We start from the raw sequence: 19,571 nt of genomic DNA on the forward strand, positions 1-19,571 counted from the left end.
GTGGGTGGGGTGATTTCAGCAATCTAATGGGAACTCTAACCAATGTTTTCTCCCTCCAATGGAAGCCCCCAGGGCCCTTCAGAAGGCAGCATAGTCTATGGAGTTGTAGTTTTCACCCTTTTTTATGACCTTTCTGTTACATTAGACATTCTTAGTTTAAGCCTAAATTTCTTCCTTTTCTAAGAATAGTTTTTAAAGGAAATATTTATTTATTTTGAGAGACGGAGCGTGCACATGTGCACTCCCGTGTGAACCAGGGAGGGGCAGAGACAGAGGGAGAGAGAATCCTAAGAAGGCTTGGCGCTCTTGGTGCAGAGCCCAACACAGGGCTCAATCGCATGAACCGTGAGACCATGACCTGAGCCGAAATCAAGAGACGATGCTTAACTGACTGAGCCACCCAGACATTCCTAGATCCATTTTTAAAAATTTAGTGTGATAGAATCCATTCCTGTTGTTCATTTTAATACTCAAATTGTCCTGGGTTTGGCTAGTGGGAGCCCATTTCAGCTGACTTCAGTATTCCTTTGACATGCTCCCTACAATTTGTGAGCACTTCCTTTTCTTTCTGGTACAACGGTGTTCCAAGCCTAGCTTGTATCTTCTCTGTTCTGACCTGGGAATTGGCCTTTTCTCCAAACTCCTGGTTTCTTTTAGAGGGAAATGGTACTTAGAAACCAAGATCTGGGCTATACATATGCTCAATACTACTAGGATATCATTGATTGTTGGCTCTTTTGGTCTCTAGAGCTAGGAAATACATTTAATTTAAAAAATTGTATTCAGGGACGTCTGGGTGGCAGTTAAGCGTCTGACTTCAGCTCAGGTCATAATCTTGTGGCTCGTGGGTTCGAGCCCTGCATTGGGCTCTGTGCTGACACGGTGAAGCCTGCTTCAGATCCTCTGTCTCCCTCTCTCTGTGCCCCTCCTCATTCATTCTCTCTCTCTCTCTCTCTCTCAAAAATAAAAAAATAAAACTTAAAAAAATAAATTAAAAATTGTGTTCATAACAGTGCTCTTAATTTTACTCCTTCTCCCATTCCTTATCTGTATCTCCCTTTTCACCCGGTGAGAACCTGGTTCCCAGTAGCATCACGGTATTTATTCATTTGTTCAATTATACAGTACACTCAAAATAGTTTCAGATATCTACTACAAACAATAAGTCTAAAGTTCAAGATTATTTTTGCAATTTTTTTCCTTTTAATATATCTCACTTAAACTGCATAGACAGAGTACTATATTGTCAAAAAGTTTACTTGGATTTTTGTTTGTTTTTCCAGCTTATCAAGGTTTAATTGTATACTGTGTATATACCCTTAAAGCTATCATCAAGTTAGTGAGCATATTTGTCACCCCTGAAAGTTTCCTTACCCCTTTTGAAGTCCTTCCCTCCCCTCCCTGCCTTCCAACCCTGTCTCTAGTGAACCATTGATCTGCTTTCTGCCCTTACTGATTAGTTTCTATTTTATAGAATTTTGGTATAAATGAAACCACATAGTAGTTTTGTTAACGAAGTGGATATGGATTGTGTGAAAGAAAGAAGGTAAGGATCAATCCCAAAGTTTTTGGATTGAACAGCTTGAAGATGCCATTTTCTGAGCTTGGAAAGATTGGGGGAGAGGCACAGAATGGGGACAGACAAAAGTGTAGTTTTAGAGACATGTTAAGTTTGACATGTCTTATGGCTCCAAGCTAAGATGTTGAGAAGGCAGTTAGTTAGATTACTGAGTTGAAGTTCAGAAGAGAAGTCTACATTGAAGATAAAAACATGGGCTATATCTGTATATAAATGGTACTTATGACATGGGACAGGATGAGATCATCCCAGGAATAAGAGAAGTAATCTGAGTGACTAAGCACTGGACACTCAGCAGTGGGGAGGGTGATAAAGAGGGTCTAGGAAAGAAGACTGAGAAGAAATGGCCACTGACGTAATAGGAAACCCAAGAGAAAAGTGCTGTGGTGGCTTAAAAAAAAAACAATTTCAAGGAGGAAGTGATCAACTGTGTTAGTTAAAGGCTAGCAATAACCAGGGTAGTATCAGGAGTAAGAATTGACTGCTGGATATTTGTAATATTTGCAAATCAATCAACATAATACATCACATTAATAAGAGAAAGGATAAAAACCTTATCATCATTTCAATAGATGCAGAAAACGCATTTGACAAAGTAGAATATTCATTCATGATAGAAACCCTCAAGAAAGTAGGTTTAGAGGGAACATACCTCAACATAATAAAGGCCTTATATGTAAAACTCACAGTTAACATCATCAGTGGGGAAAAACAGAGCTTTTTCCCTAAGGTCAGGAACAAGACAAAGATGTCTACTCTCACCACTTTTGTTCAACATAGTACCGGAAGTCCTAGCCATAGCAGTCAGACAACAAAAAGAAATAAAAGGAATCTACATCAGTAAGGAAGAAGTAAAACTTACATTATTTGCAGATGACATAATACTATATATAGAAAAGCCTAAATACTCCACCAAAAAACTACTAGAACTATAAATGAAATCAGTAAGGTCATAGGATACAAAATCAATATACAGAAATCTGTTGCATTTCTATACACTAATAATGAAGCAGCAGAAAGAGGAATTAAGAAAACAATCCCATTTACAATTGTACAGAAAAAAAAAAAAAAAAAGTAGCCTAGGAATAAACTTAACCAAAGAGGTGAAAGACCTGTACTCTGAAAACTATAAAATATTGATGAAAGAATTGAAGACGACAAAAAGAAATGGAAAGGCATTCTGTGCTCATGGATCAGAAGAACAAATATTGTTAAAATGTCTATACTACCCCAAACAATCCACAGGTTTCATGCAATCCCTCTGAAAACACCAACAGCATTTTTCACAGGACTAGAACAAATAATCCTAAAATTTGTATGGAACCAAGAAAGACCTCAAACAACCAAAGCAGGCTTGAAAAAGAAAATAATTTGAGGTATCACAATTTCAGACCTCAAGTTATATTACAAAGCTATAGTAATCAAAACAGTATGGTAATGGAACAAAAAATAGACACACATATCAATGGAAAGAATAGAAAGCCCAGAAATAAATGCACAATTGTATGGTCAATTAATCTTTGACAAAGGAGGAAAGAATATACAATGGGAAAAAGACAGTCTTTTCAACAAATGGTGTTGGGAAAATTGGACAGCTACATGCAAAAGAATGAAACTGGACCACTTTCTTATACCATACACAAAAACAAATTTTAAATGGATTAAAGACCTAAATGTGAAACCCGAAACCATAAAAATCCCAGAAGAGAACACAGGCAGTAATTTCTCTGACATTGGTTGTAGCAACATCTTTCTAGATGTGTCTACTGAGGCAAGGGAAACAAAAGCTAAAATAAATTATTGGGACTACATCAAAATAAAAATCGTCTGCACAACAGGGGTGCCTGGGTGGCTCAGTCAGTTAAGTGTCTGATTCGGTTTTGGCTCAGGTCATGATCTCTCACGAGTTCAAGCCCTGCATCAGGCTCTGTGCTGATGGCATGGAGCCTGCTTGGTATTCTCTCTCCCTCTCTCTCTGCCCCTCCCCTGCTCTCTCTCTCTCTCTCTCTCAAAATAGATAAATAAACTTACAAAAAAAATTTTTAAAAAAAGATCTTTTGTACAACAAAGGAACCAACCAACAAAACTGAAAGACAATCTACTGACTGGGAGAAGAAATTTGTAAATGATATATCTGATAAAGTGTTAGTACCCAAAGTATATAAAGAACTTATACAACTCAACATAATAATAATAATAATAGTAATAAAAAAAATGGGTAGAAGAGATGAATAGACATTTCTTCAAAGAAGACATCCAGATGGCCAAGATGCTTAACATCACTCATCATCGGGGAAATGCAAATCAAAACCACAATGAGATATCACCCCACACCTGTCAGAATGGCTAAAATGAAAAACACAAGAAACAAGTGTCAACAAGGATGTGTAGAAAAAGGAACCCTCGTGCACTGTTGCTGGAAATGCAAACTGGTACAGTCACTGTGGAAGACAGTATGGCGGTTCCTCAAAAAATTAGAGAACTACCCTATGATCCAAGAATTGAACTACTGGGTATTTACCCAAAAAATAGAAAAGCACTGGCTCAAAAAGATACATGGATCCTTTGTTTATTGCAGCATCACTTACAATGGCAGCAGCCCAAGTGTTCATCAGTAGATGAATGAATAAAGAGGATGTAATGTGTATACACACACATAAATACAATGGAATATTATTCAGTCACAAAAAGAACAAAATCTTGCCATTTGTAATAACATGGATGGATCTAGAAATATAATACTAAGCAAAATAAGCCAGTCAGAGAAGGACAAATATTATATTATTTCATTCATGTGGAATTTAAGAAACAAGACAAAAGAAAAAAAAAGACACAAACAAAAAAACAGACTCTTAACTATAGAGAACAAACTGATGGTTGCCAGAGGGGACGTAGGTGGGGGCATGGGTGAAATAGGTGAAGGGGACTAATAATACACTTATCTTGATGAGCACTGAATAATATATGGAATTGTTGAATTACTGTAATGTACACCTAAAACTGATATAACACTGTTAATTACACTGGAATTAAAATTAAAAGAGAATTGGCTGTCAGATTTAGCAGTGTGGGAGTCCTTGGTGACCTTGATGAGCATTTCAGTGCCATGATAGGGGCTAACATAAGAACAGGTGGAGGGGCGCCTGGGTGGCTCATTTGGATAAGTGGCCGACTTTGGCTCAGGTCACGATCTCGCGGTCTGTGAGTTCGAGCCCCGTGTCGGGCTCTGTGCTGACAGCTCAGAGCCTGGAGCCTGTTTCAGATTCTGTGTCTCCCTCTCTCTCTGACCCTCCCCTGTTCATGCTCTGTCTCCCTCTGTCTCAAAAATAAATAAACGTTAAAAAAAAAAAAATTAAAAAAAAAAAAAAACAGGTGGAGAGGAATTGGAGACCCTAAGAATAGACAAGTTTTTTGAGGGGTTTTGCTATAAAAGGAAACAAAAAGAAGAAGCAATAAATGAGGGGGTATTTGAGGTCAAGGAAAGGCTTTTTTAGGGGTGCCTGAGTGGTTCACTTGGTTGAGTGTCTTACTCCTGATTTTGGCTCAGGTCATGATCTCGCGGTTCATGGGATCCAGCCCCATGTTAGGCTCTGTGCTGACAGTGTGGAGCCTGCTTGGGATTCTCTATCTCTCCCTCTCTCTCTCTCTCTCTCAAATAAATCTAAAAAACATTAAAAATAAAAAGAAAGGCTTTTTTAAAAGTTAAAAAGTTTCATCCTTCTAACTTTTTGCCAGTGGGGCTTATCAGGTAGGGAGGGAGAAATGGATGACACAGTATAGTTGGGGGCAGTCCCTACTGGCTCAAGCCAAGACCTGGGAAAAATCCTTTACCTCAGCATGTTAGTGTGTAATAGAAAGGAACACCCCTCAGGGCAAGGTAATCATCTTCCTCTAAATTTTTGTATCTTGGGCAAGACCTTGCTGAGCCTTCAGGTTCACTTCTGCAAGATGAAATTCTGCAACCTGAACTCTAGATCTGTTGTTTTCTCATTCTGGATGAAGATGTGGAAGTATGGGCATGTTTTTAGGAACAAAGAGGAATCACCAAAGTGGAGAAAAGGGCTGTGAATCTGCATGGAAGGCCAGTTTAGCCATGTATTAGCTCTCTATTGCATTTTAGCATTTTTTTCTCAACTTAGATGACCAGCACCAGTCCTTAAATTACAGATTCATGACAGATCTTTTTATTCTGTATTTGTTTTATCCTCTTCCCTTCCCCAGAAAGTTGTATCACCTCTTCCTGAGACAAGTTGGATATCTGTTGTTGGACTGATTTTTTAGAGTAGCCTAAATCAAGAATTTAGGGTGACTTCTTACTAGAAATGAAGTAGTGCCAATTTTGCAACCATTTCCTGTCCTTTTCTGTGTGCCAGACTTAAAGACACAAAGGTGCAGAGTTCAGGTGTGCTGGGGGCAGAAAATTGTTTGTAAATCTGCAGCAGGAAAGCGTGTCAGATGTTGACCCAGTTGTTCAGAGTGACTTTGTAAGACCTTCAACCCTCTTTCCCAATAATCCAGGGGGTGGGAACTTCTGACTGTGAGTTTAATTTGCATTTCCCTGATTATTTAAGATGTTAGGCTTTTTCCATATGCTTATGACCATTTTCAGTCTTGTAAAGTGTCTGAACACATTTTTTGGAACATTTTTCTTTCCTTTCATCTATTTCTTATTGATTGGAATTCTTCATATCTGGTTATGAGTCTTATTGGGTACACACACACACACACACACACACACACACACACATATCTTTTCCTTCTATATTGCTTGATTTTTCACTTTTAATTGTGTTTTGTGGGGCTTATTTTGCAGTTTTATGCTCCTTTTTATATTGTATTTTTGATGAATAGATGTTTTAATTATAATGAAATCAAATTTATTTTTACCCTTTATGTTTAGTGCTTTAGTGCTTCCCCATGGTCATGAAGATATTGTTATTTTTTAGAAGCTTTAAATGTTTTACCTTCACATTTAGGTCAGTGATCCATCGTGAATTGATTTTTGTATGGTGTGAGGTAGGGGTCAAGGTTCATCCTTCTCATTTCCAAATATGATTATCTAATTGATTCAGCATTCTGCATTGCATTTTCCTGTACCTTTTGTTATAAACTGAGGCACAGTACATACATAGCTGTCTCTGAACTCTATTTTTTTTCCACATAACTTTCAGGGAAATGGGAATAGAGGGGAAATTATGCAGTGTGGTGGCTAAGAGCATGAACTCTGGAGACAGATCAGTCACCTGGGTTTAGATCCTATCTTTACTACTTAATGGCTTTCGAGCAAGTTTCCTTATCTGTAAAATGGGAATAATGGTAGCACTATCTACTTAATAGGGCTGTTTTGAGGACTGAATGAGTTAATGTTTATAGTATTTGTAATGGCCTTGGACATGCAGTGCATGGGATCCAAATCTAGTAGGGCTCACTGCAGACCTGGTGCTGGGCCTGTAGCTATTCACCAGCTACTTTGTCTGCCCTGACTTCACAGTTCCCAGCAATCCTCCTGAAGGAGTGTCTTTAAGTGTTTTGTAAATTGTATTCTGAAGTCTTATAGTAGTCTTTGGTCCAATTTAGAGTACAGAAGCAGGATGTGCCAGGTTTGAATAAAATTCCCCAAACAGCATACCAAGAGAGAAAGCATCAGTTACTAACCTTGTCTCCCCAGATATATTGACAGGCACTGCAGCCTAACAATGTTGAGCACATGCTGAAATAAAAATAAAAAGGAAGAAACCTAGAGATGGTCTTCTATAGGCTTTTAGGCAGAGACCTGAAAGAGAATATGGGTTACAATTAAATTAGAATCTAACACATCCCTGTTAGATAAGGAAATGAGAAAAGAGGGACACAGCATCTGCAAGGGCCCAGAGCCTCTGAGAGCACCATGCTTTTGAGGCTAGAGAACATGGAACTGAGAGTGTGTGGGTGGAGGGAGGTTTTTGGTAGTCAGGTTGTGAGCTAGCAATCAGGAAAGGCATGAAGGATTTCAGATTTTATCCTAAGAGCAGAAGGGATAGTTTTAAAGTGTTTTAAAAGATCCTGGGTGGGTGGAGACTGTGACTAGAGCGGATTCACAAAGCTCACTCTTTCTGCAGTGTGGATTGCAGGGAGGCAGGGAGACTCTGGAGGCCAGAGCAAGAATCCAGACCAGGTAGTACAGTGGTGTGGAGAGAAGAAGAGAGGGATATTTAGGTAACTTCTTAGAGCACAGAATTCATGACTGAATATGAGGAAATGAGAGAAAGCAAGAATGAATGAGGCTTTTTTCCCTTGATGGTCACTGAGTGTGGTGGAAGTCTAAAGAGTTGCTACTCTGTGGGGTGTGGGATGCTGGGAGAGCTACTGCGGAATGCTCTTCCACTATAGAGACTTTGTGCTTATGTTCTTAGCCACTCTTCTTTTAATTGTCCCCTTCACCCATTAGGAAGCAAGGCTGTTGTGTAATGTGCTCCTGGATAAGTACATATTTTCTTTGCATTTTCTACAGCCCCAAGGAAAAGGTTTGTTATTTTATTTTTATTTCTTAAATTAAATTTAATTAATTAATTAAGTAATTAATTTTTAAGTAATCCCTCTACCCAACATGGGGCTCAGACTCATGATCCCAAGATCAACAGTCTCATGCTCTACTGACTGAACCAGCCAGGCATCCTTGTTGTTTTATTTTTAATATGATCAGCCAGAAAGGGCCTTACCAGTCTTTCTTTGATCAGAGCAACTCTCTAGCCTTTTGCATTCATGGAGTTAACATTTAAGGTTCCAGCCAATGAGACTATTCCGAGAGTCTGTAATCTGCACTAGTTTATTATTTTGCCAAGGCATGACTTTTAATGATGCTCTCTTCAGGTTGGGGTTTGGAGAGTGAGTCCTGTCCTGTCCTCCAGAGCATCTGCTCCTCAACCTACCCTGTTCTCTGCTCTCAGCTCAGAAATTCTGACGGGATTGTTTAAATGTTTCAGTTGTACATGAATGCATTTTGTGGAAGAAATTATGTGCTGTAGCAGTATTCTCTAATTTGGGCATTTTGCAAAGGTATCTTCTCTCTTGCCTCCTGTGCTTTCCCTTCATGATGTCTGTTGTGAAGTCTGATTTGATGCTTTGCTTGTGAAACCCTACTCTTTGTTCACAGCCTTTTCTCACCTAATGAATCCTTTTGGGAATTTGAGGTTTTATTTTTTGTGGTTGGTAGCCTCAATACATCAAAATGTTCATGAGTAGAATGAAAAAGTAAAAGTTCTGTTGATTGACTTCCCCACCTCCTCCCTGCAATACAGATTCCTAGCATGCTTTTGTTTGTCCATTGGACCAGCTTTACTGTCTTCTAGGTTAACAGACACAAGTAACACATTTTGAAGGATTATCACCTTAGTGTGTGTACCCAAGTCCTCTCTCAAAAGACACAGAATGAGCTTTTGCTATTTCTCTTTGCTCATTCCCTCTTAAAAGAGGCAGCACTTAATGCCATCCTAGTTTCCTCTTGCTTGTTGTGGACACCCTTACATGGGAGTCCTAGTGGAGTTTGCATGTTATGGAAAGATTTGTATGTTATTCTGTGCTTCTGCCACCATTTAAAGTGGGTTTGCAGGCAGGAGAATGGGTGTGGGGTTTTGCCAGCCTGAGCTCCAGAGGGAGGGGCAACAGTTTCCCAAGGCCATAAACAGGCTTATTCTCTTCATTCTTCTTTTAAAATCCCCACTTTGATGATGCTGAGATCCTGTTTTCCCCTCTTACACTCAGCTGTCAGGCTCAGTGGGGATGCCTGGAGATTGCTTTCTAGCCTCCTTGAGAGAGGCTGCCAATTGGAGTCCTCACAGAAGAGCAGGAAGCCCAGCATGGACTGACATGTCCCTTGAACCAGCTCCAGTCTTGACACTTCTCTCTGGTTATATAACATCAAGCAGCTGCAGCTTCCAGAACCACTTTATTCCTTATAGTGCTGAATGGCAGGTGGAGGAAGCACTGACCCTTTAGTGATCCTGAAGTTTCCAGGAATAATTTGCTTGAGTATTTAATTCTATTTTTATTTCTCCCATGTTTGCATCACTCATACTTTGGGAAATAAGCAAGGCAATAGTCCATTGCTTCAGTCTTCCCACTAAGGTCCTTAGCCTAGTCCCTATTTATTGATTGATTTATTTTTTTAGGGTGATGTATTTTAAATTTTTTATTATTTTTAAAAGTATTTATTTAATTTTTTATTTTAACGTTTATTTATTTATTTTGTGAGAGAGAGAGCACAAGCGGGGAAGGGACAGAGAGAAGGAGAAAGAGAATCCCAAGCAGGCTCTGTGCTGTCAGTGCAGAGCCCCACATGGAGCTGGTTCTCACAAACCGTGAGATCATGACCTGAGCCAAAATTAAGATTTGGTCGCTCAACCAACTAGGCCACTCAGGCACCCCGAAGTTTTTTTTTTTTTTTTTTTTTTTAGTGTTTTATTTGTTTTTGAGAGAGATAGTGCAAGCTGGGAAGGGGCAGAGAAACGGGACAGAGGATCTGAAGCTCAACTGACTGAGCCACCCAGGCACCCCTCACATAATCCTTTTTAAAAATCTTTATTAGACAGTTAAGAGACCTTTGGAAGTAAAATTACAAGGGAAAATTTTGAGGAAAGAGTGGCCAGTCTATTATCACTCGAGACCTTTAGCAGATCTGGAAGGAAGAGCTCTCCCCACCCCAGGCAGCTGACTGAAGATCGCTAGGTGCCATGGTCACCAGGTGCCTTGGGTCATATGTTGCTCTTGGATGGGCTGCAGCTGTTTCCAGATAGGATTCAGCTCTTCAACTTTGCATGCTGGGTAGTGGGGTTTCCCTCCCTTAATGTGTTACAATGGCTAGATGTTGTGTTGCTTCTGGAATTCTGGGGGATGGAAGGATGGGGTAAATCAGGCTGAGTATATATGATCAGCATTAATGTTTAGCATGGAGACTTCAGGGAAGGAGGGGAAAAAATTAGTGTGAGTGTTCTCATGGCTGATGGAATAATAAAGTTGAGTGATTGGAGTAAGTGTGGGAATACTTCAAGAACCAGCCTACATTTCTTCAGTTTTGACTACTGTAGGCGATGAAGTTTTTCAGATTTGTAAGTATTCTGTATTACACTTACAACTCCTTTGCTATTTGTTTTATAAGTAGTATCTAGTCTGTGGCTTATCTCTTAACATTGTTGATAGTGTTCTTTGTTGTAAAAAAAAAAGAATCTGTAATTTTATTGTAGTCACTTTAAATAAGCTTTTCCATTGTTCAGTGGTCATTTATTTCATGGGTGGAAAAGAGGCATATTTTAAAGATTGGAATGTGGTTTTCATCAACATCTTTGTTCTTAAGTGTTTATTTTGAGAGGGGGGTGTGGAGAAAGCATGAGCAGGGGAAAGCATGAGCAGGGGAGGGGCAGAGAGAGAGGGAGAGAGAAAATCCCAAGCAGGCTCCTTGCCATCAGCACAGAGCCCAATGCGCGGCTCAGACCCACAAATTGTGAAATCATGACCTAGGCGGAAATCAAGAGTCAGACGCCCAACCGAGCCACCCAGGCACCCCTCATTTTTTTTTTAAGGATGCCTTGTGAAGAGCAGAAGTTTTTAATTTTGATGAAGCACATTTATCATTTTTTTCGCTTGTGGTTCAAGCTTTTTGTATCCTGCTTAAGAAATCTTTACTTACCCTAGGGGTGCCTGGGTGGCTCAGTTGGTCGAGTGTCTGACTTCACCTCAGGTCATGATCTCACAGTTCATGGTTTCGAGCCCTGCATGAAGCTCTGTGCTGACAGCCTGGAGCCTGCTTCGGATTCTGTGTCTCCCTCTCTCTCTGTCCCTCCCCTACTCTCTTTCTTTCAAAAATAAACATTAAAAAAAAAAAAAAATCTTCACTAACCCTAAAGTTGCGAATATTTTCTACTACATTTTCTGCTAGAAGTTTTATAGTTTAAGCTTTTATATTTAGGCCTTGATCCATTTTGAATTATTGTTTATGTATAATATGTAATGAGGTGAGAATTGTATCTGTTGCAAATGGTGTGTTGGAAAGATTATCTTTCTCCATTGAATTACTTTTAATTACCTTTACAAAGAATCAATTGACTATAAATGTGTGGTCTAAGTCTGGACTGTATTATATTAATTACTATGTTTATCCCTAGGCAAAATCATAATTACTGTAGTTTCAATCAGATAGTACAATAATTCCAACTTCATTGTTGTCTTAAAAAATTATTTTGATTACTGTAGGACTTTTGCATTTTCATAAGAATTTTAGACTTCTGTCAATTTCAGTTGCAGATAGTGGCCACAGTTAAAATAGCAAAGTGGAAGCTACATTGCCTTTTATGCTAGCCTTGGAAGTTATAGTGTCACTTCTGTCTTATTCTTTTGGTTATAAGCAAGTCATAAGCCCACCCAGATTCAAGAGAAAAAGATTAGAATTTATTTCTCAATAGGAGGAGGATCAGGGTCAAACTGTAGGAAAGCATTGGGATGAAAGATATTGTTACATTCATCTTTGGAAAAAAGACTGCCACATTCCAGCCTCTGGCCACAGTAATTCACATCATCCCACAAGCAAAATACACTGCCCCCTTTCCTCAAGACCCTCAAAGTTTCATTCCATTTCAGCATCAGTTTATAGTCCAAGATCTTGTCATCTAACTCAGATCCATGTGTGAATGTGGCTTTTAGTTGTAGTTTCTTGAATTCACTCCCTAAGTACAGTTTCTCTTATCTGAAGACTTTTTTCTAAGTCTTTTGTTTAACAGAGATCTTCTAGGCATGCCTGCAAAATCTTTAGGAGGCTTTTAGTCTGTTTGAAAAGGTCTATGAGGCACTACTTTAAATATTTCTGAAATCATAACAAAGGATCTTACAGGTCTACCCTGGATTTGATATCAATTTTCCATGCTACTACTGGTGATAGAGTTGCTAAACTGTCTGAAACAGTGTTTCTTTTCCTTTAGCTTTCTGTAACATTTTCCTTTAAGCCTTCATCAATAATCTCCTTGAGACCCTTTGGGCTTTTATGACCAGTTTCCTTATGACCCTTCCAGCTTCTTCTCACCACTTAACACCAAACGCAAAACCATACTCTAATTTTTTATTGATTTGTTTATTCTTATTTACCCCAAGTACCAAGTTTCTGTTTCAGTTACTGTGTCATAAATTTCCCCAACACTTAAATGATTTAAAACAATAACATTTATTATTTCTTTTGGTTGCTGCTTGGCTGACAGTCTAACATCTAGGCCATCTAGATTTCCCTCCTTCCCTCCCTTCCTCTCTGCCTTCCTTCCTTTCTTTTTCAATTTTTTTAAAGTAAGCCCTACCCCCAGTGTGGGGCTGAAACTCACCACTCCAAGATCAAGAGTTGCAAGCTCTACTGACTGAGCCAGACAGGTGCCCCCAGATTTCTCCTGATTGAATTTTTCTTGACTATGGATACTTTCCTGTTTCTTTGCATATCTGGTGATTTTTGAGTAAATAAAATGGTCTTTGTGCATAATATATTGTAGAGGCTCTGCATTCTTGTTCATTCTGATTTTCACAGGCAGTTCAGTTACTGATTGATCCATCACCTTGAACTTATGAAGCCTTGGTTTTATGCCATTTTAGTACCAATCTGTGAAAAGCCCAAGATATTTTCCAATCTAATTTGGTAGGACTCAATCTCTAAATTCTCTCTTCTTGCAGACCTTGTTAGGGCTTGGTTTTAGGCTTTGTTAGGGAGGATCCAGTATATAGGTCTTACTTTAGAATGTGGTTCATACTCTTAGGGACAGCCTTTCTTTTGTCTCAGCAAGATGGCAGGGGTGTTATATAAAATGTTAATGACATCTTTATACTCTGGCAAGTCTACAACTCCCCAATTCCCCTGGCATTGCTCTTCCCCTAGCACTGCTAGGCTTCTAGTATCTCTATGCTGCTCTCACTGTGGTCAGATACATACTCTGAATGATTTCACTTGTTTGAAATGTGTTGAGGTTTGCTTTATGGTGCAGTATATGGACAATTTTGATAAATGATGCATGAGCTGTTGAAAACAATGTGTGTTTTGTCATTGTTGAATGAAGTGTTCTAAATATGTTTGTTAATTCAGGTTTGTTGTTTCATTCAGTTCTTGTATAGCCTTACTGGTGTTTTTGTCTGTTGCTCATATTCTTGAAAGAGACTTGTTAGTCTCTCATTATGATTATAGATTTCTGTATTTCTTCTTTCAGTTTTGTCAGTTTTAATGTATTTTGACACTAAGGTGTTGTGTGTATACAGAATTGATATTGTTATATTTTCTTTGTACAATGACCCTTTGTCATTATGAAACATCCCTTTTTATTTCTAGTAATGCTTCTTACCCTAATGTCTCTTTCACCTGATTTAGTATAGATAGATATGTCAGCTTTTGATTAGTGTTTATTAGTGTTTATTCTTTTACTTTTTTTTTTTTTTTGGTCTATTCTTTTACTTTCAACTTTTTCTCTGTTCTTATTTGTTTTTCATGCTTGCACCAGTTAGTTGGGTTTTGTTTTTTTGATTCAGTCTGACAGTTTTAGTCTTTTAATTGAAATATTTAGTCAATTTATAGTTTATGTAATTATTGATAGAGTTGTGTTAAAATTTATCATCTTGCTGTTTATTTTCTATATCATCTTCTATTTTGTTCTTTTTCCTTTGGATTAATCAAGTTGTTGGCATTTTTTTTGTTTTTGTTTTTGTATGATTCAGTTTTCTTCGTATTGGCTTGTTAGTTATACAATCTTTTACTATGCTTTTAGTGGTTATTTAGGTTATGGTATGCATCCTTGTCTAATATAAATCATTGCTTTTATTACTTCCCCAACTGTATTAGAACCTTAGAACATTTTATTTTATTTTATTTTATTTTATTTTATTTTATTTTATCTTATTGTTTATTTTTAACCTTACAGCATTTTAAATCTGTTTACTTCTTTCTTGCCTTTTAGGTTATATATCCTTATTTTAACTCTACACATTTTACTTAAAAATTTTTTTTAATGTTTACTTTTGAGAGAGAGAGAGAGAGAGAGTGTGAGCGAGTGAGTGAGCATGAGTGGGGGAGGGGTAGGGGGGTTGGGGACACAGAATCTGAAACAGGCTTCAGGCTCTGAGCTGTCAGTGCAGAGCCTGACATGGGGCTTGAACCTATGAACTGGGAGATCATGACCTGAGCTGAAGTCAGATGTTTAACTGACTGAGTCACCCAGGCACCCCTTAATTCTACACATTTTAAATGCTATAAAATGTTATTGTTTTTCTATAGTCAGTATTCATTATATTTGCCACATCTATACCCTTTTTGTTTGTTTGTTTGTTTATTTATTTATTTTTAGGAGTTTATTTGAGCAAACATCAAATAGGGTGGTACCAACTAGAAGAGGTTAGGAGCCTTTCCTTTTATGGTGTTTTTCATTCCTTCATTTCTTTCTTTCTTTCTTTCTTTCTTTTTTTTTTTTTTTTTTTTTTGTCTGAGATCATTTTTTTTTCTGTCTCAAGGACTCCCTTTGGTATTTAGGTTTGAAAATGTTTTTTGGCAACAAATTTAATCTGTGTTTCTGTTTGTCTGAAAATTGCTTTATTTTGCCCTCATTTTTGAATGATGTATTAGCTGGTACAAAATTCTAGGTTGCCAGTTACTTTCTTTCAACACTTAGAAGATTTTCCACTGTCTTCTAGCATCTTTCATGTCTGAAAAATGCATTGCCATTCCTATTGTTGCTCCTTTGAAGGTAATGTGTTCTCCCCCACTTATGACTACTTGTACAGCTTTTTACTTGGTATTAGTTTTCAAAAGTTTTGCAATAAGCTCCCTAGGAATGATTTTTTGTTGTGTTTTGTTTTTTTCTATTTATCCTACCTGTCATCCATAGAGCTTCTTGATTCCAGTTATTATATATGTTATTTCTAGAATTTCCCTTTGATTGTCTTTTTTTATTGAGTCTGATTATTTGGTGACATTATCCCTGTTTTCATTTTCCCCATTTCTTTGTTTTCTTGCACATTTTATCAGTTATTTATTTATTTATTTTTTAAGTGTCTAGACCACCAGTGATTCTGGTTCTGTTGTCTGTTTATCACCTCTTAGTTGTTTTTTTTTTTTTTTTTTGATACATTATCTTATTTTATTCAAATACCAGTCTGATCACACATGGTCCAAAAACACTCAAATAACAAACCAAGTATAGACAGATGTTAAAGATTGGTCTTCAAATATCATAGCCAATGATCATAGCCACGCTTTCCTATGATCTCGCTGACATAAAATCACATCCACACCTCAGTAGCCACCAAACCATTCAGCAGAGCTTCCTTAACTGTGAGCTCTTTGAAGCTACCAGTTTGAGCACTCTTGACTATTTTTTTCAAGCTCTGAATAGCTGTAGGGATCTCAGCAGGGGTTGGAGGAACCAACTCAACCTTGGCATAGTGTCAAAATGTGGCCAATTGAGTCTTCGAGCAAGTCACAGCAGCCTTCACCAGCTCTGGGGCCTTCTCCGTGAGGTTACAGACAAACTGGGCCATGATTCCACGATTTTCCCTCTCAGTTTTTGACCATTTGGTCTTGTCTCCTGGCATAGCTGGTAATTTTTCATTGAATGCTGGGCAGTGTACATAAAAAGTTATAGAGACTATGGATAATATCTTTAGAGAAGTTTTCCTTTTCTTCTTTTAGGCACATACAGTGGGGCTGATCACCTTAATCCAGCAGGACAAAGTTGAATAAATGTCAGATCATAGTTTATAAGCCTTTGTTTACTCCTGGCACACCCCTGTTTCTAGAGTAAGGCCATCCCATAGATTCCACTTGAGAACGAAGGTGTTCCCTGGAACCATCTGCTCTGGTGGTTCCTAAATTTCTAATCCTTCTCTGCACCTTGAGATTGCAGAAACATATTCTCTGCTTTTCAGTGGCTTTTAGCTTAGCTTTTTAGTCTCCCATCTCACGTTTAGAGCAAAGCAAATGACCTGATGAAAATGAACTGAGTTTTTGGCTCAGTTTTGCTTTTCCCATTTCATTAGGATCATGGTCCCTCATGTCTTCAATTTTTGTCTTTTTAGCCTCATGAAATTGTCAAAAGTTCTGGTTTCTTTGCTTTTTATTAACAGCCCTCAGTTTGGATGACTCTCAGTTTGCCCCAACACTCAGACTTGGCAAAAGAGGGGAATAAATGGCAGGAGAATGCTAGCTCACCTCTTCTTAATTTCCCTTTCTCTGTAATCTTGTCCCTTCTACTTCTGGTTCTCTCAGCATCTCTTCAATGCCTTCAAAAAGGTTTTGTTGTTTTTATTTTTATTTATTTTTTTTTCAACTTTTTTTTTTTTTTTTTTTGGGGGGGGGGACAGAGAGAGACCGAGCATGAACGGGGGAGGGGCAGAGAGAGAGGGAGACACAGAATCGGAAACAGGCTCCAGGCTCCGAGCCATCAGCCCAGAGCCTGACGCGGGGCTCGAACTCACGGACCGCGAGATCGTGACCTGGCTGAAGTCGGACGCTTAACCGACTGCGCCACCCAGGCGCCCCGGTTTTGTTGTTTTTAAATTCAATAACATGTTTCTAGCTATTCTTAGTGCAAGCAGTGGTTTGCCTCAAGCTATTCCATCTTAGCTGGAAGCAGAAGCACCAAGCCAACATTTAAAAATATGTATATATTCTTATTGAGGTACATTTTAAAGTTATAATTCAATGATTTTTAGTATATTCACAAGGTTTTTAACTATCACTACTGTCTAATTTCAGAACATTTTCATTACTCCAAGAAACAACCCTGTTATCCATAGGCAGGCACTCCCATTACCCTCTCTCAGCCCCTTGCAACCACTATCCTGCTTGCTATCTATATAGATTTACTTGTTCTGGGCATTTCTATAAGTGTAATTGTACAATATGAGGCCTTTTGTGTCAGACTTCTTTAACTTAGTGCAATGACTAAGCCAACTGTGTGTATGTGTGTGTTAAAATATATGTAACATGAAATTTACCATTTTGGCCATTTTAAAGTGTAGAATTCTGTGGCATTAAGTACATTTATACTGTTTTGTAACCTTCACCACTATCCATTACCAAAACTTTTTAATCATTCCATATTGAAACTCTGTACCCTTTAAATCATCACTCTCCATCACTTTCTGTCTTTATTTTAACTATGCTAAATACTTCATATAAATAGAATCATGCAGTATTTGTCCTTTTGTGACTGAATTATTTAATTTAACATAATGTCCTCAAGAATCACGTTGTAACCCAGCAATTGCACTACTAGGTATTTATCCAAGGGATACAGGTGTGCTGTTTCAAAGGGGCACATGCACCCCAATGTTTATAGCAGTGCTATTGGCATTAGCCAAAATATGGAAACAGCCCAATTGTCCATCGATGGGTAAATGGATAAAGAAGATGTGGTGTATATATATACAATGCAGTATTACTCGACAATCAAAAAAAAAAAAAAATGAGATCTTGCCATTTGCAACTATGTGGATGGAACTGGAGGGTATTATGCCAAGCAAAATAAGTCAGAGAAAGACAAGTATCCTATGACTTCACTCATATGTGGAATTTAAGATACAAAAAAGATGAACATAGGGAAGGGAAGCAAAAATAATATAAAAACAGGGAAGGGGACAAAACATAAGAGACTCTTAAATACAGAGAATGAACAGGGTTGCTGGAGGGGTTGTGGGTGGGGGGATGGGCTAAATGGGTAAGGGGCATTAGAAAGACACTTGTTTTTCTTAATGAAGCACTGGGTGTTATACATAGGGGATGAATCACTAGAATCTACTTCTGAAATCATTATTGCACTAGATGCTAACTAACTTGGATGTAAATTTAAAAATAAATAATAAAAGAAACAAAAAGAATCATGTTGTGGCATGTGTCAGAATTTCTTTCTAAGGCTGAATAATATTCTATTGTATGTATATATCACATTTTACTTACCCTTTTATCCATCAGTGGATACCTAGGTTGTTTCCTTGTTTTAGCTATTATGAATAATGATCCTGTGAGCAAGACTGTTTGTCAAGACTCTGCTTTCAGTTCTTTTGAGTATATGTCCAGAAGTGGAATGGCTGGATCACATGGCACTCCAGTGTTCTAACTTATTGAGGGATTGCCCTACTGTTTTCCATAGCAGCTGTGTCATTGTGCATTCTTTTTTTGGGAGGGGGGGAATAATGATGAATTCAATTTTATTTATTCTTTTTTTAATTTTATTTTTTAAATTTATATCCAAATTAGCATATAGTGCAACAATAATTTCAAGAGTAGATTCCCTAATGCCCCCTACCCATTTAGCCCATCCCCCATCCCACAACCCCTCCAGTAACCCTCTGTTAGTTCTCCATGTTTAAGAGTCTCTTACGTTTTGTCCCCCTCCCTGTTTTATATTATTTTTGTTTCCCTTCCCTTATGTTCATCTGTTCTGTGTCTTAAAGTCCTCACATGAGTGAAGTCATAGGATACTTGTCTTTCTCTGACTAATTTCACTTAGCATAGTACCCTCCAGTTCCATCCACATTGTTGCAAATGGCAAGATTTCATTCTTTTTAATTGCCGAGTAATACTCCATTGTGTGTGTGTGTGTGTGTGTATACACACACCACATCTTCTTTATCCATTCATCCATCAATGGACATTTGGGCTCTTTCCATACTTTGGCTATTGTTGATAATGCTGCTGTAAACATTGAGGAGCATGTGCCCCTTTGAAACAGCATACTTGTATCCCTTGGATAAATACCTAGTAGTGCAATTGCTGGGTCGTAAGGTAGTTCTATTTTTAATTTTTTGAGGAATCTCCATACTGTTTTCCAGAGTGGCTGCACCAACTTGCATTCCTACCAGCAATGCAAAAGAGATCCTCTTTCTCCACATCCTCACCAACAGCTGTCATTGCCTGAGTTGTTAATGTTAGCCATTCTGACAGGGGTAAGGTGGTATCTCATTGTGGTTTTGATTTGTATTTTCCTGAAGATGAGTGATGTTGAGCATT

The 19,571-nt window shown here is 38.1% G+C and overlaps 1 protein-coding gene and 1 pseudogene across 2 annotated transcripts in view; one reads left to right on the forward strand and one right to left on the reverse strand.

The window, feature by feature from the left end:
• The window catches only part of RAD54L2 (RAD54 like 2), a 112,124-nt gene that overhangs the window by 54,527 nt on the left and 38,026 nt on the right, over positions 1-19,571 (forward strand). The gene's annotated exons all lie outside the window — the stretch shown is intronic.
• LOC125929420 (ATP synthase subunit g, mitochondrial-like) lies at positions 15,631-16,208 on the reverse strand (annotated as a pseudogene).

Source organism: Panthera uncia, chromosome A2 (assembly GCF_023721935.1).
Source record: "Panthera uncia isolate 11264 chromosome A2, Puncia_PCG_1.0, whole genome shotgun sequence".
NCBI lineage: Eukaryota > Metazoa > Chordata > Mammalia > Carnivora > Felidae > Panthera > Panthera uncia.